The sequence below is a fragment of the Chenopodium quinoa genome, unplaced genomic scaffold (genome assembly GCF_001683475.1).
Source record: "Chenopodium quinoa cultivar QQ74 unplaced genomic scaffold, ASM168347v1, whole genome shotgun sequence".
Lineage (NCBI taxonomy): Eukaryota > Viridiplantae > Streptophyta > Magnoliopsida > Caryophyllales > Amaranthaceae > Chenopodium > Chenopodium quinoa.
The window spans coordinates 3,186,986-3,199,868 of record NW_018743136.1 but is presented as its reverse complement, the minus strand read 5'-3'; positions in this window follow the sequence as shown (position 1 = coordinate 3,199,868).

Sequence of the window (12,883 nt, the reverse complement as noted above, 5' to 3'; positions counted from 1 at the left end):
ACGCAGTCTAGGGGTACTTGCTCTCGTACCCCTGAAGTAGAGTTCACCCTAGTCTCTACTTTGAAGAGTCCTTTGTCTAGGATCTCTTTTTTAGCCTTTAGGGGAACAGGTGGCATGCTGCGGCCGCCTGCGAGAAGAGGCGGATCCCTATTCCACTTGTTAAAGCGTTGGTTCAGCTCCGTGTCTGAACCCTCGATGATAAGGAAGGTGTTCCGCCAATCCTTCCATTTGTTCGCCTTACCTCTCGTCATGAGGTAACCCCTATGGCTTGTTAATTGATACCAGCCGGTACCTCCCGACTTAGGGGTCCGGCTGAGATAGTTCATGTGGGCGAAAGCCTCAAAGCTTGGCTCCACCCCGTACATTTCGCACCCGACCACATAGCCGAGTACGTTTACCCAAGAGTTGGGGGCTAACTGCCATAACCCCAAATCATACCCATCTAAAATCCGCTGAACAGCCGGATGTAATGGGAAGCGCAGTCCAGCTTTGATGGCCGCCACATAGCAGCCAAAGCAGCCGTCATCATAGCTGGTACCAGCCGGCCAGACGACAATGTCTTCTGGATCCAGCACGAACAGTAAAAATTCCGGGCCCATTCTGTGGTTAGCTATAAAGCTCTCCACTTTGTCTTGCTTGGTTGCGATCCGGCCCCGGGGTACCGTGCAGTAGTAGGGGGTGTTTTCCTCTCTGTAAGAGGCGGACGGCTCCGCCCAATTGTCCCCCTTCTCAACTGCATGAGAAAGCCTCGCCTCTTGTAGGCGGCTGTTTCTTTCTTCTGAGCCTGGAGAAGCGTGGCCAGAAGAGCTGGACTCGGACTCGTCCTCTGACGAGTCCGAAGAGGACGACTCCTCCCCTCTCCCAGAGGGGCCCGCCTCCTCTCCCTTAGAAGGAGCAGGAGGAAAATTAGACATATCAACGGTAAAATGGGAAGGGACCACCTTGACCCCTCTCTCAGAACTGTCGGCTTGGCAGCCGCCTCGTTTCACTTCTACATCTGGCGCCTGGTCAGATGTTTCACTAATGAGCACCCTTTGGGAGGAGCCGTCCGAGTTTGAGATCATAGCAGTCTTTTTTGTTCTGGCCATCACGTTCTCCATAGACACAGATACAGTCGGACTTTGTATAAAGGGCAAAGATGGGTCCAGAAAAGGGCAGGCGGCACTCCTAGTCCTAGATTCAGCCGTCCCCGGTGACCGGCTGATCACTAACTTAGGTCGTGTCGTGTGCTTCCGTGGTGCCATTTCAAAAAATAAAAAGAAAATTAAGAGTAAGAGAACTGAGTTACCTGAACGAGTGACGGTTGATGAAGTTCTGGAAATCCGGTGCAGTCGGCTTGTCAGAACAGGCGGTAGGCAGAAAAGGTCCGAAATGTCAGAGCAAGTTCAGGGGTCCGAATGTTCTCGCAAAGTTCTCAAAATGTGAAAATGACCGAAGTCAGCACTTCCTTATATAGGCAAAGTGAGAAGGCGAAGGGTCGCTTCCAAATTCAAAATTTGGGCGGGAAAATCTCTCGGCCATTTGCAAAGTGACACCTGTAGCAGGCCGTCGCCTGTCACCGTGCGACACCTATCACAGGCGACACGTGACCAGTCACGTGCCACCTGTGAGGGGCAAATGATTAGGGGATTTTTATCCACCAATCACCGTTTGACAAGTGGACCAACCAGGTTCCGCCACGTGTCCTTCACGTAGGCCAATAGGAGCCTGCCACGTGTCAATCACAGATACGTCCTCTACGGACCAATTGAGACACGCCACGTGTCCACCCATGCCAAATGGGAAAACCGGCCAACAAGGCCCAATCCTGTTTAGAGGCCCGGTCAGCCCTAGGTTTACCCTAAACCTAGAGAGTGGCACGCTTCTCAAGACTATAAATACTTAATTAATCCTCATTAAAGGGAATCAAGCAATTAATCTCACCTGAAGAACGGAACAGGACTGAAACATTACGGAACACACTAATAACCGGCTGATCTCGCTAACAAAGCAGATTACCAACATTAAACTCTCTCACCTAGAGAGACCTTATTACTTTAATTTTCGCATTAATTACTCCTTAATCAGGTACTAACTTGACCGTTGGAGGCGGAGCTCTCAGGAGTCTCCGTTATTTTGCAGGTACAGGCGTCCGGTTCCAGTCTCGGAATTGTAACTCTCCCGCAGGACATCAGAAAACCCCGAAACAGTTAGTTTTGTTGGTGATTGAAATTTTTTACTTTAACTTACATTGTAACACTTTTTTTCACCAACTTTTATATGTGGTTGGCCACACAGCGTATCCAAGCATCATAGGGTTATTTTGTTAGTGTCATAAGGGTTACTCAGCTAGTAGTGATACAGGGGTTAATTCGTAGTATTATAGAGGTTACTCAATTAGTATTATATAGGGCCGGGGTTATTCAATCAATATTATAAGGGATTCTTGATAGGTGTTATAGGGATTACTTTGCTTTCTTACAAGCTATCACATGTACAGACGCACACAAAATGTTTTGCTCTTTATTAACAAAAGATTTTGTATGTTTTTTGTGATTTTAATTTTTCAGTATTTAAGTAGATAGAATCATTAAAATTATAAAATAATTTTCATTTTTATTTAATTTATCATATCAAATTATCCATTTTAGTTCATTTTTATGTCAACATGGCACTTGAATTTAAAGTTTTAAATTTAATTACTTTATTTTATGTAGCGATAGATTTATTAATTTAAAAGAAATTGCAAATCTCTATTTCCATTGACTAAAATACACCACTTTTCTATTTAGTGATATAAAATCTCTTGAAAAACTCTCCTTTATATATTATCTATTTTTATGTCTGGGCGATGCTCGGATTGTTGATAAGATTTTAGGATAAACTTTTAGGTGAAATTAAATTTCAAATACGGTCGTATAATTTTTTTTTTTATGATTTAGAATATTTAGACATGTGATATCATATTGCTTATTTATATAATAATGTACTTTTGTAGTTTTGTTTGTAAAAAAATTTCAATGTTATTATTAACTTTAAATTACTTTTACTTAAATTAAAGTATTTTTACCAAGCTAATATTATTTTTAATGATTAAGACTTAATTTTACTAGTTCTCTATAATATTTTAAATATAATATTACTAGATCTCATTTTAAAGAACTTTTTAAAATGAATTTTATGAAGAAAATAGAACAAAGTTAATATTTATTAAAAGTTATGACTAATTTTGTAATATGAAATGTTAGAAGTCTATTGATAAAACTCTGTACAACATTTTTTATGTTAAAAATTCTATCCAAATTAGCTTACTAAGCATTACAAAACTTGGTGAAAATATGGAATGCCAAGTGTAGATGTTTCATGGCCAGGATGTGAGATTGGTTTTATTTATTAGTGACTAGTTTGGTGCCCGGACGATGACCGAATTGTTGATAAAATTTAGGATAATTTTTTTGGGTTGAAAGTTAAATACACTCGTATAATCCCTTTTGATAATGCAAAATATCTAAACATCCGATATCATATTACTAATTTGTATAGTAATGTACCTTTTGTAGTTTTGTAAGTAACTAGATATCTATATTATTATTAACTTGATTTTTTTAATTAAACATATATTATTTTTACGGTTACTGATTAAAACTTATTTTATATGATTTTCTTTTATTTTTTATAAATATTTTAAATTAAATAATATATTATAAACGGGTCTTATATTAAAGAACTTTTCAATACACATTTTATGATGGAAATAAAACTGAGTTACACAATATTATTTAAAAGTTATAATTAATTTAGTATATATGAAATATTAGACGTTTATCGATAATAAAACTCTATACAAAATTTTGGTCTTAAGAAATCTATCTAAAATTTGCTTACTTAATTAGTATCATATTTGTCACAATAATATCTATTTGGCGCCTACGTGGCTCGACACTTGGTGAAAAACAAAAATGCCTAGTGTCGTCGTCTCGTGACCTGGCTTTATGCCCGGGCGATGCCCAGATGGTTGATAACAGTTTAGGATACACTGTTTAGATATTGAAGGTTGAATACGATCATAAGTCTCTTTTGATAATGCAGGATATTTAGACATACTAAACTAAAATTATATTTTATTGAATCGGAATTATTTTTATTGAAATAAAACTATTTTTTCAAAAGCTTAAGTTATTTTTTCTGATTAAACTTATTTTCACTGGTTTTCTATAATTTTTTAAAATAAAATAAATATATTATAAATGGATCTTACTTTAAATAACTTTTCAAAACGAATCATATGATGGAAATAGTACTGAGTTACAGATTATAAGTTTTTTTTAAAAACGTTATGGTTAATTTTGCATGTATGAAATATTAGAGGTATATCGATAACAAAACTCTATAAAAAATTATTAAAAATCTATCCAAAAGTTTTGAATTTGATGATGGAATAAAATAGAATATAGCATATTTATGAAAATTTATGATTAATTTTGTAATGTATGAAATATTAGAATTCTATCGATTATAAAACTCTATGTGTAGACACCCAAATGTGTCTCCCCAAAACCAAACCCAATGGTGAATACCTTTCATGTCATTTGATTATCGAACAAAGTGAAAGTATGAAAAGTCTAGTGATGTGGATGCTTATATTAAAATGTCTCTCTTTCTGTTTTTGAAAATATTTTTTTCTACACTATATTTATAAAAATAGTCATTCCAATTTACTTTGGTCCATGACAAGGGTCCAATAATAGTGTAGTTGGATAGGGCTCAACAAGAGCTTTCCAACGATATGTTATAAGCCCAATTCCAATGAATAATGAGGGAGTTATGGCCTAAATTAAATTTGACCCGAAATGAATTTTATTTGTGGCCCAATGATCTAGAGAAGGACCTATTAATTATTATTCAAAAAGTTATTAGGATTGATTTTAATCTTCTTGAATAATCTAGAAGTTTCTTTTTAAATTCTGATGAGATAAGGATTAATAATTATATTTTTAAGACTTTTATTTTGAATAAAATAAGTGATTTGTCACAAACATGATTTTAATTTGATCAACGGGGAATTAGCTGCTTAATCGTATTAAGAAGAGGATTCCGCGTACAAAGCGCGTTTGATTTCTAACTTAGCGCAAGAAAACAAGTCTGTCGCTTGGCGCTCAGCCTGTCGTCTGGCGCTAACTCCTGTCGTTGGCGACGGGAGGTATTTTATTCCGAATAGAACTTGATTTGTTTCCGGACTTTTTTTCTATAAATAGGGATCGTATCTCCCCATTTTCAATCATTCATACTCATCATTCCCAACCACCATCTCTCTCTATTCTCTCTCTAAAAGCTAGAAGTTTTGTCTCTCTCTATTCTTTTTTCTAAACTTTTCCTGATACAAAATTCCGCTTTCACAAGTTATAAACACACCTAGCCAAGTTCTAAGTTTCCTTTTCCCTAGACGTGAAAGGCTGATACTCTCTAAGGGTTTGGTTCCAAATCTCTATTTCAATTATTTAATTAAATTGTTTGATTTAATATTTTCGTTGAAGGTACTAACGCATGTATTTTATCATTAGAAAGAGATAAGAGACATCCAAGTAAGTAATTACTTTAATTATTCTTTTGATATAGAAATCATGCTTTGATTATTTTAATTCCTAGTATCATAGTAGGATGTCTTTATGATTCCTAGTATCATGTTTATGGTAATAACTAATATTTCTAATATCATGTTTATGATGCTTCCTATTCTTTCTAATATCATGTTAGTATCATGTTCGAGATAAAGCTTTGATCTTTATGTTTAGTGACATGCTAGGATTTGTAATTAATCTTGTTAGTATCATGCGTAGGATCTTGTTATTATTATTATTATTATTATTATTATTATTATTATTATGATTTGTGAATATTATTATTATGATGATTATTATGTTGCTTGATATTATTATTGTTATTGCTTGATCACGCCTTTTATGCATGTTTAAGGGAAATTTGTATTTGTAATCACGCTTAATAAGATAATTAATAATTTTGTTTAGGCTTATATGATTATAATTCAAGTGGTCACCAATAATAGGTTTGTTTGTGCATTAATATTCAACCAACATAGATGAACAGGTTTAGGGTTAATCTATTGATTGCATGTTAGTCAGAAAGCGCACATGAATACGAGAAGAATAAAGTAGAGGCCTATTTTTAGGGTAGGTTCAATCTCTTTTAGGTTGGAGTTGTACCTTCATCCCCGAATATCCAGTCATGGTTCCAGACCAATATGGAGTTAGCGATCTCATAGATCGTGAAGGGGTGTAACCTTCACCCTGTGAACGGTTTACAAGTTCCTAAAACTTGTTGGCGACTCTTTTACTCTAGCTTCCTTCCCTTTGGACGCCACCATGCTTAAGTGTATGATCACAGTGGGGCTCAAATGTGAAATGCTTGAAATATTCCCTACAATTTTTTGGCGACTCCACTGGGGAGGATTTCTATTTTAATTTATAAAATTTATTTTGGCAATAATTTTGAATGAGTGGATGAGACTCGAAAAGTTCTAAGTATTTTATGTGCGTAATTTTGATTATTATTATTGGCAAACGCATAAAAAAGTTTCGCAAGGGAAAGACCATCCTTAATGCGTCAAAAATATAGGATTTTTACACGTAGCAAATTAGGGAAATATCTTTCTCAACTAGAATCGAAGTAACGCTGCGAATAACTGGAAAATTCAAGAACTGAAAGCTGCTGAGGCATATAGGAACTAACGATGAGAAAACAGTGCCATCGCTAATGCGATGGCTTTATCGCCTGGCGACAAGCACTGTTTTCCGGCAAAAGAGTCATAGTCTGGCGACAGGCACTGTAGTCTTCCGCCGAGTTCTTCCAATACCGAGCCAGAAATTCACCTTCTTGTTTTGACCAGTTCTAGTACTATTTGCTCGGTTTTACTTCACGATTGAGTTTTTCCCTTTTTTTTCTAAACCCATATGCGTTCTACATATGGACTTAATCCTCTGGGGTTTCACGCTCCGTCTACCCAATCGAACGGTATTGGCAACAAAGGGTATATCCGAGTTTGTTGAATTCACCAAACCGTAGAAGCGAGTTTTACTCGCGGGGTCCCATCCACTCGCGCCAACCCTTCCAAAGGTAAGGCTTCCGCGCGGTGCATCAGACTCATAACCATGGACTCTCTTTGAATAACCCATCTCCTTGAACTTTAGAGAACCAGAGCCATGGTTAGGTTGCAAACTCATTGCATCATATTGTGCTTACTTGAATACTTGTGCATTCCTTGCTTGTGCATAACCTACATGTGATTAAACTAACCATTTTGTTTGACTTGTAATTATAAATATGCTTACATAAACTTACCAAGGACTAAAAGACTTTGCTTAATTAATTGATTAATTAATTTGAGCTAATAAATATGTCTAAAATCGAGTCATAGTTCCTTTGAGTCAACCAGGATTTTTATTCCCGTATACTGCACAAGTGTCAACTTGTTTTGGTCATAGCCAGAGTTTTAGAAAGAATTACGATTCATACAACCTATGGATCTTTAGCTGAAATTTTTTCTGTGGAGGCGGATGCACCATGCTTGGTGCATCCGGTTTTCTTTAAAAAAAAGATGGAATGAACATTTAGTTGTTCAGTAAAGAACATATAGTTGTTTTATAAAGAACATATAGCTATTTTATAAAGAACATCTAGTTTTATATGTTTTTTTTTTGTAAATCTAAAGAACATGATAATATTAAAGAACATTATTCATATAGTAAATGTACATTTGGTATAAATGACCATGTATGCATATAAAAAAGTACATTTTATTGTATTATAATGTACATTGTATTATATTCTAATGAACATATATGTTATAATGTTTGTTAAATGTTTAATGTACATTGTATTATTTGCATCATGTAAGTATATGAAAAAAAAGGAAATTTTACTGTATTTTAATGTACATTGTATTCTTTGAATCTACAATTTTTTCTAAAATTGTCTATTTTCTTGCTTTCTTCTTCAAAAATGGATTAATCGAATGATCTTCTTCAAGAACTTCATTTTATTTCTCATTGCAACAACAAAATAACATCAAAATCGCAATTAATTCCCAATAAAATCAAATATTACAATTTTCAATCAAATTTATAAAAAACAAACACTCAAACTCAAAATAAACAAGTATGAATGTCAAATAAATAAGTATGAATGTCAAATTTGGCCTTACCTTTCGTTTTTATTTGTCATCTTGAACAATTTTAGACTCAAAATTTTGAATTTCTTGAAATTTTGCTTGAGGCTTGAGGAATTTAAATGGGTTTTTGTTTGGAGTGAGAAAGTGAACTTTTGGTAAAAAAAAAAATTGAAATGATTGTGATAAATGTATGGTAAAAAAAATTATTATGTATTTATCTATTTCATTATAAAAAAAAATTATATTATCATACAAAAATAATATACAAAATTGTTGCACAAAAATCTGATGTACATTATGAATGAACACCATGTTCTTTTATGTATATTATAAATGAACATTATGTTCTTTTATATGCCCATGTACATTAGTATATAACTGCATGTTCATTCCGCCTTTTTGTACTTTGGAGCGGATTCACCATGTGGATCGTGCATCCGCCTCCACGAACCAAGCTTTAATCTTTAGCCCCGAGTTTTACCCTTCATTTGGCGTTGGTTTCGTCCAATTAGGAGTTACAGATCAAAAGTTATGACTAAAATACTACAGCCTGTCCAATTTAGTGCATATACGTGAAGTCTTAACTTAGTCTTTGTTTGAGTCTAGTCACATAGTCTAGTCACATGGTCATGACACGAGTCTTGAACATATCACTTACACTCACAAGTATTCACACACTTTGTATACCATGACCATGTTTTAGGTTCATGCATGAGTCGTTTTTTCGTCATTTGAGTTGAGGATCCATATCATTCTTCTTCTTCTTCTTCCCCGATCTCTTCTCATTTATTGCATGTTGAATAGAGCTTGAAGTCAAAAATAAAATTTACCTCCAATTTCCCTTTCCACAGCACTTGGTCAAGGAGATAAGGACGTTTAATCAAGGATAAAATTGAAAACACATAAATTCGATTATGTTTTTATTTTTATGATTTATGGGGTTTTCAATTTTTTTTTGGATTTTGTTTTTATTTTTTCGATTTTTCGGGTTTTTTCATTTTTTTCTGGGATTTTTTTTTTTTTTCGATTTCTGGGTTTTTAATTTTTTTTCGATTTTTTTCGATTTCTGGGTTTTTTCGATTTTGTTTTTATTTTAATTGATTTTTTTTTTCTTTTAATCGATATTAATTCAATTTTTTTTCTAGGTTTTTTAATTTTTTTTTATTTTTTTCGCAGCTAATTCATTTTAATCGATTTATTTTGGATGTTTTAATTGGCGTAGGTATACTATTTCTTTGCAACCCAAAATAGTGCACATAATCAAAGAATCAAGAATCAAGAATATGGGGATTTTTAGATTGTGATGTTGTAATTTTTTGTATGATTTATATTGTAGTTTTTTTTTATTTATTTGTTGTAATTGATCAATTTTATAGATATATATTGTAATTTTTTAATTATATTGAATGATATTTGATTTATATTTTGTTGTTCTTATTTATTTTTGTCAATTTAATTTTTAAGAGAAAAAAGATTAAAAAAAATGATTTTTTGGGCTTTTTTGGCACCGGTTAACCGGTGCCAAAAACTTATAATTAATTTTTTTGTGGGCTTTTATGGCACCGGTTAACCGGTGCCAATTTCGAGTTTTGCCACCGGTTCAAACCGGTGGCTTTTCCATCCTCTAATTGGCAGCCCACACATTGGCACCAGTTCAAAATCGGTGGCATTGAGGGGTTTTGAACCGGTGTCAATTTTATTTTTTCACCTAGTGAAAGCATAATATTATTATTAGCAAGACCCTAGGCATGATACTAACATGATTTATAACAAATCCTAACATGTCACTAAACAATAAAAATTAAAGTTTTAGCCCTAACATGATACTAACATGATAGAAGAAATAAGAAACAACCTAAGAATGATACTAAAAAACAATAAATAACATCCTAACATGATACTAGGAATTAAAATAACATAAGCATGCTTTCTAAAGAAATATAGCAATAAAACAACTTACTTTGTTGCCTCGTATCTCTTTCTAATAACAAAAGACACACGTTATTAACTTCAAGGAAAATATTAAATCAAACCATTAATTTAAATAATTGAAATAGGGATTTGGGAACAAACCCTCAGAAATTATCAATCTTTCATGTCTAGGGCAAAGACAACTTCGAGATTGGCTAGGTGTGTCTAGGACTCGTGATTGTGGTATTGTATTTGTAAAAAGGCTAGGCTAGAAAAAAAATCCGAATTCAAATCAATAAAAATCGAAGGTCAGCAGTTTTTGCGGATTTTTTTTATCATAGCTTTTGATCCAAAAGTTCTGTAATACCCCATATTTTCATACGTAATTTTAATTAATCAATTAAGAATTATTTTATAAAAAGGGTATTTTAGTAAATTCATTATTTGGAGCCAAAATAATATTTGAATTTTGGCGTCAAATATAAGTATTTAATCATTGAATAATTAATTATTTTTGGATTTCTAAATTAATAATATAGGTTTAATTATCTTTTTTTTAAGGTCGGTCCATACTTTATTATACTGACTATTTTAAGAGAAATATCGAATATACATTATGTATTTGACTAATTTTGATATTATCTAAAATATTTATTTATTCAATTATTTTATTACGATTTTCATTTTTATTTTAAAAAAATAAAACAGAAATTTTTGTGAACGTGAGCTTATCATGTTTTTAAGAGTGATTTTATCACCTTAGTTTGTTAATAACTATTTAACTTAACCTCTAATTCTCTATCTCATTTTGTCCATATCTTCCTTCTCCCAACCATATGTGTATCCATTTAATTTTTCTTGTCTTTTAACCAACCTACTAGTCTAGACCAAATGTTACTCAAATTCATTTAACAAACTTAAATTAATCATGTTCTTATAATCTCATTCCACCTTAAGCTCTATCCTTTCTACACCCTCAACACTATAAATAGACCCTTAATTCTTCCCACTTATTCACACAAATTCTCTACTTTTCTTCTCCTCTTTTTACAGAAATCATCCATTTATCTTTGAAACCAATTTTCTGACACTTCTGTTCAGTTTTGGGGTATTGACGTCACAGAATATTGTTCCTCTTGAAAAATCCTTGAGGTTACGCTCAAGAACCACCTAATTCGGAGTTATATCAAAGGAGTTATAGCATCTGCAAGTTCTGCCTATTCTTTCCAATGCAAATCCAATTCTTCTCTTTTCCTTGGTTTCTTATCTTTTCTTATTCTCTTCTCTTATTCAACTAATATTATTATTATTATTATTATTGGGGATTTATAAATAATTATTATGAGTAGTTTTAATTATATAAAATCAGATTTTTAATAATGTTTATGTTGAAAGGTTCATGTATATGTAGTTGGGAGGTTTTAAAATTAATTATTTGTGATTATTTGTTAACCTTATATTGATTAAGGTTATATTTATTTGTAGGGTGTGTTCAATCAAGGTTCTTGAGGTTTTGTTTGTGTGGTTTTTCTAGCAAGCATCAAGGTACGTTTAGGTGGCTAGATACCTTTGAAAGTAATTGGTTTGAATAACATGTTTTACATGATTTGATTGGTGATTGAATTAAATTGATTTTGAAATAAATTATGTTTGAAGGTATTTATTTGAATGATTGACTTTTAAATCATGTTTTGAATGGTTTGGATTACTTATCATGTTTAAATAATATTGGGAACTATTGGATATTAAAAGGATTTATTGAACCATTGAATTATTATTATTAATGCTTTATAAACATGTTAGTAATCCCACTATGCGGATTTGGTTTATTGATAATGCCTTGGACTTTGTATGACCGGGTCTTTCCTCAAGAATAGCCTTGTAATATAAGGAGACTGGCTTGGGGGGTGTGCACACTTGAGTAAGGAATTGGATTGAAAGGAATTGGTTCTTAATAAAGGAATTGGTTTTATTAACTATTATTTTGAATATTGAATCATTGGAATTGGTTTTGGAACAATGAGCTTTGAATTTATTGGATTAATTATTGGAATTGGTTTTAAAATCATGTTTTCAAATAAATTGAGTTTACACTATCTTGCACTTATCGTACTTAGCATATTTTGCTAATCCGTATTTCTTATTTGTTTTGGTTCGCCCTGTTTACCGTAATGGTAAGCAGTGTTGACTATTTTCAGGTGGAGTCATGAATGAGCATATGGGTGTCCAGGGATTTGCTTCACCTAGTTTAAGAATGTTGGTCTTGTTTTTATTTTTGAGCACTCATAACAATGTTACTGTTTTTATAAGTATTAATAAAAGAAAATTGAGTTTCCGCTGCAAGTTTTGTAGTTGAGTTAAGTACTTTGAGTAGCCTTGCATAATCACGTGGCGGTAATACGCCTAAGTCTATCTATACGGTATAATCATACGTATTATACTAGTATTTATGTGGAGGGAGATTTGGGGGTGTTACAAGTCCAAATAAGGAAGATAATATGTATTTGGAATGCTATTGAAGTCTACTTTCCAACCAATTGAATAAGATTAAAATAATTTGTAGGATAAAATATATAGGCGAAATAGTGGAAGAGTGTCAGTTTTGAATAGAGTTTCGTATTTCTTTTATATCTTTTTCGTTATAGATCGGAATTAATATTATAATTTAGGAAATTTTGAATTTTGGTACCTTGAAAATGACCCTAATTAAATTTTCGAACCCGTTTAAAATATTTTATTTTGGTACCCATCAAAGTCACAAAATATAGGTTTTGGTACCTCCGTCCATGTTCTGTTATGTTTTCCATT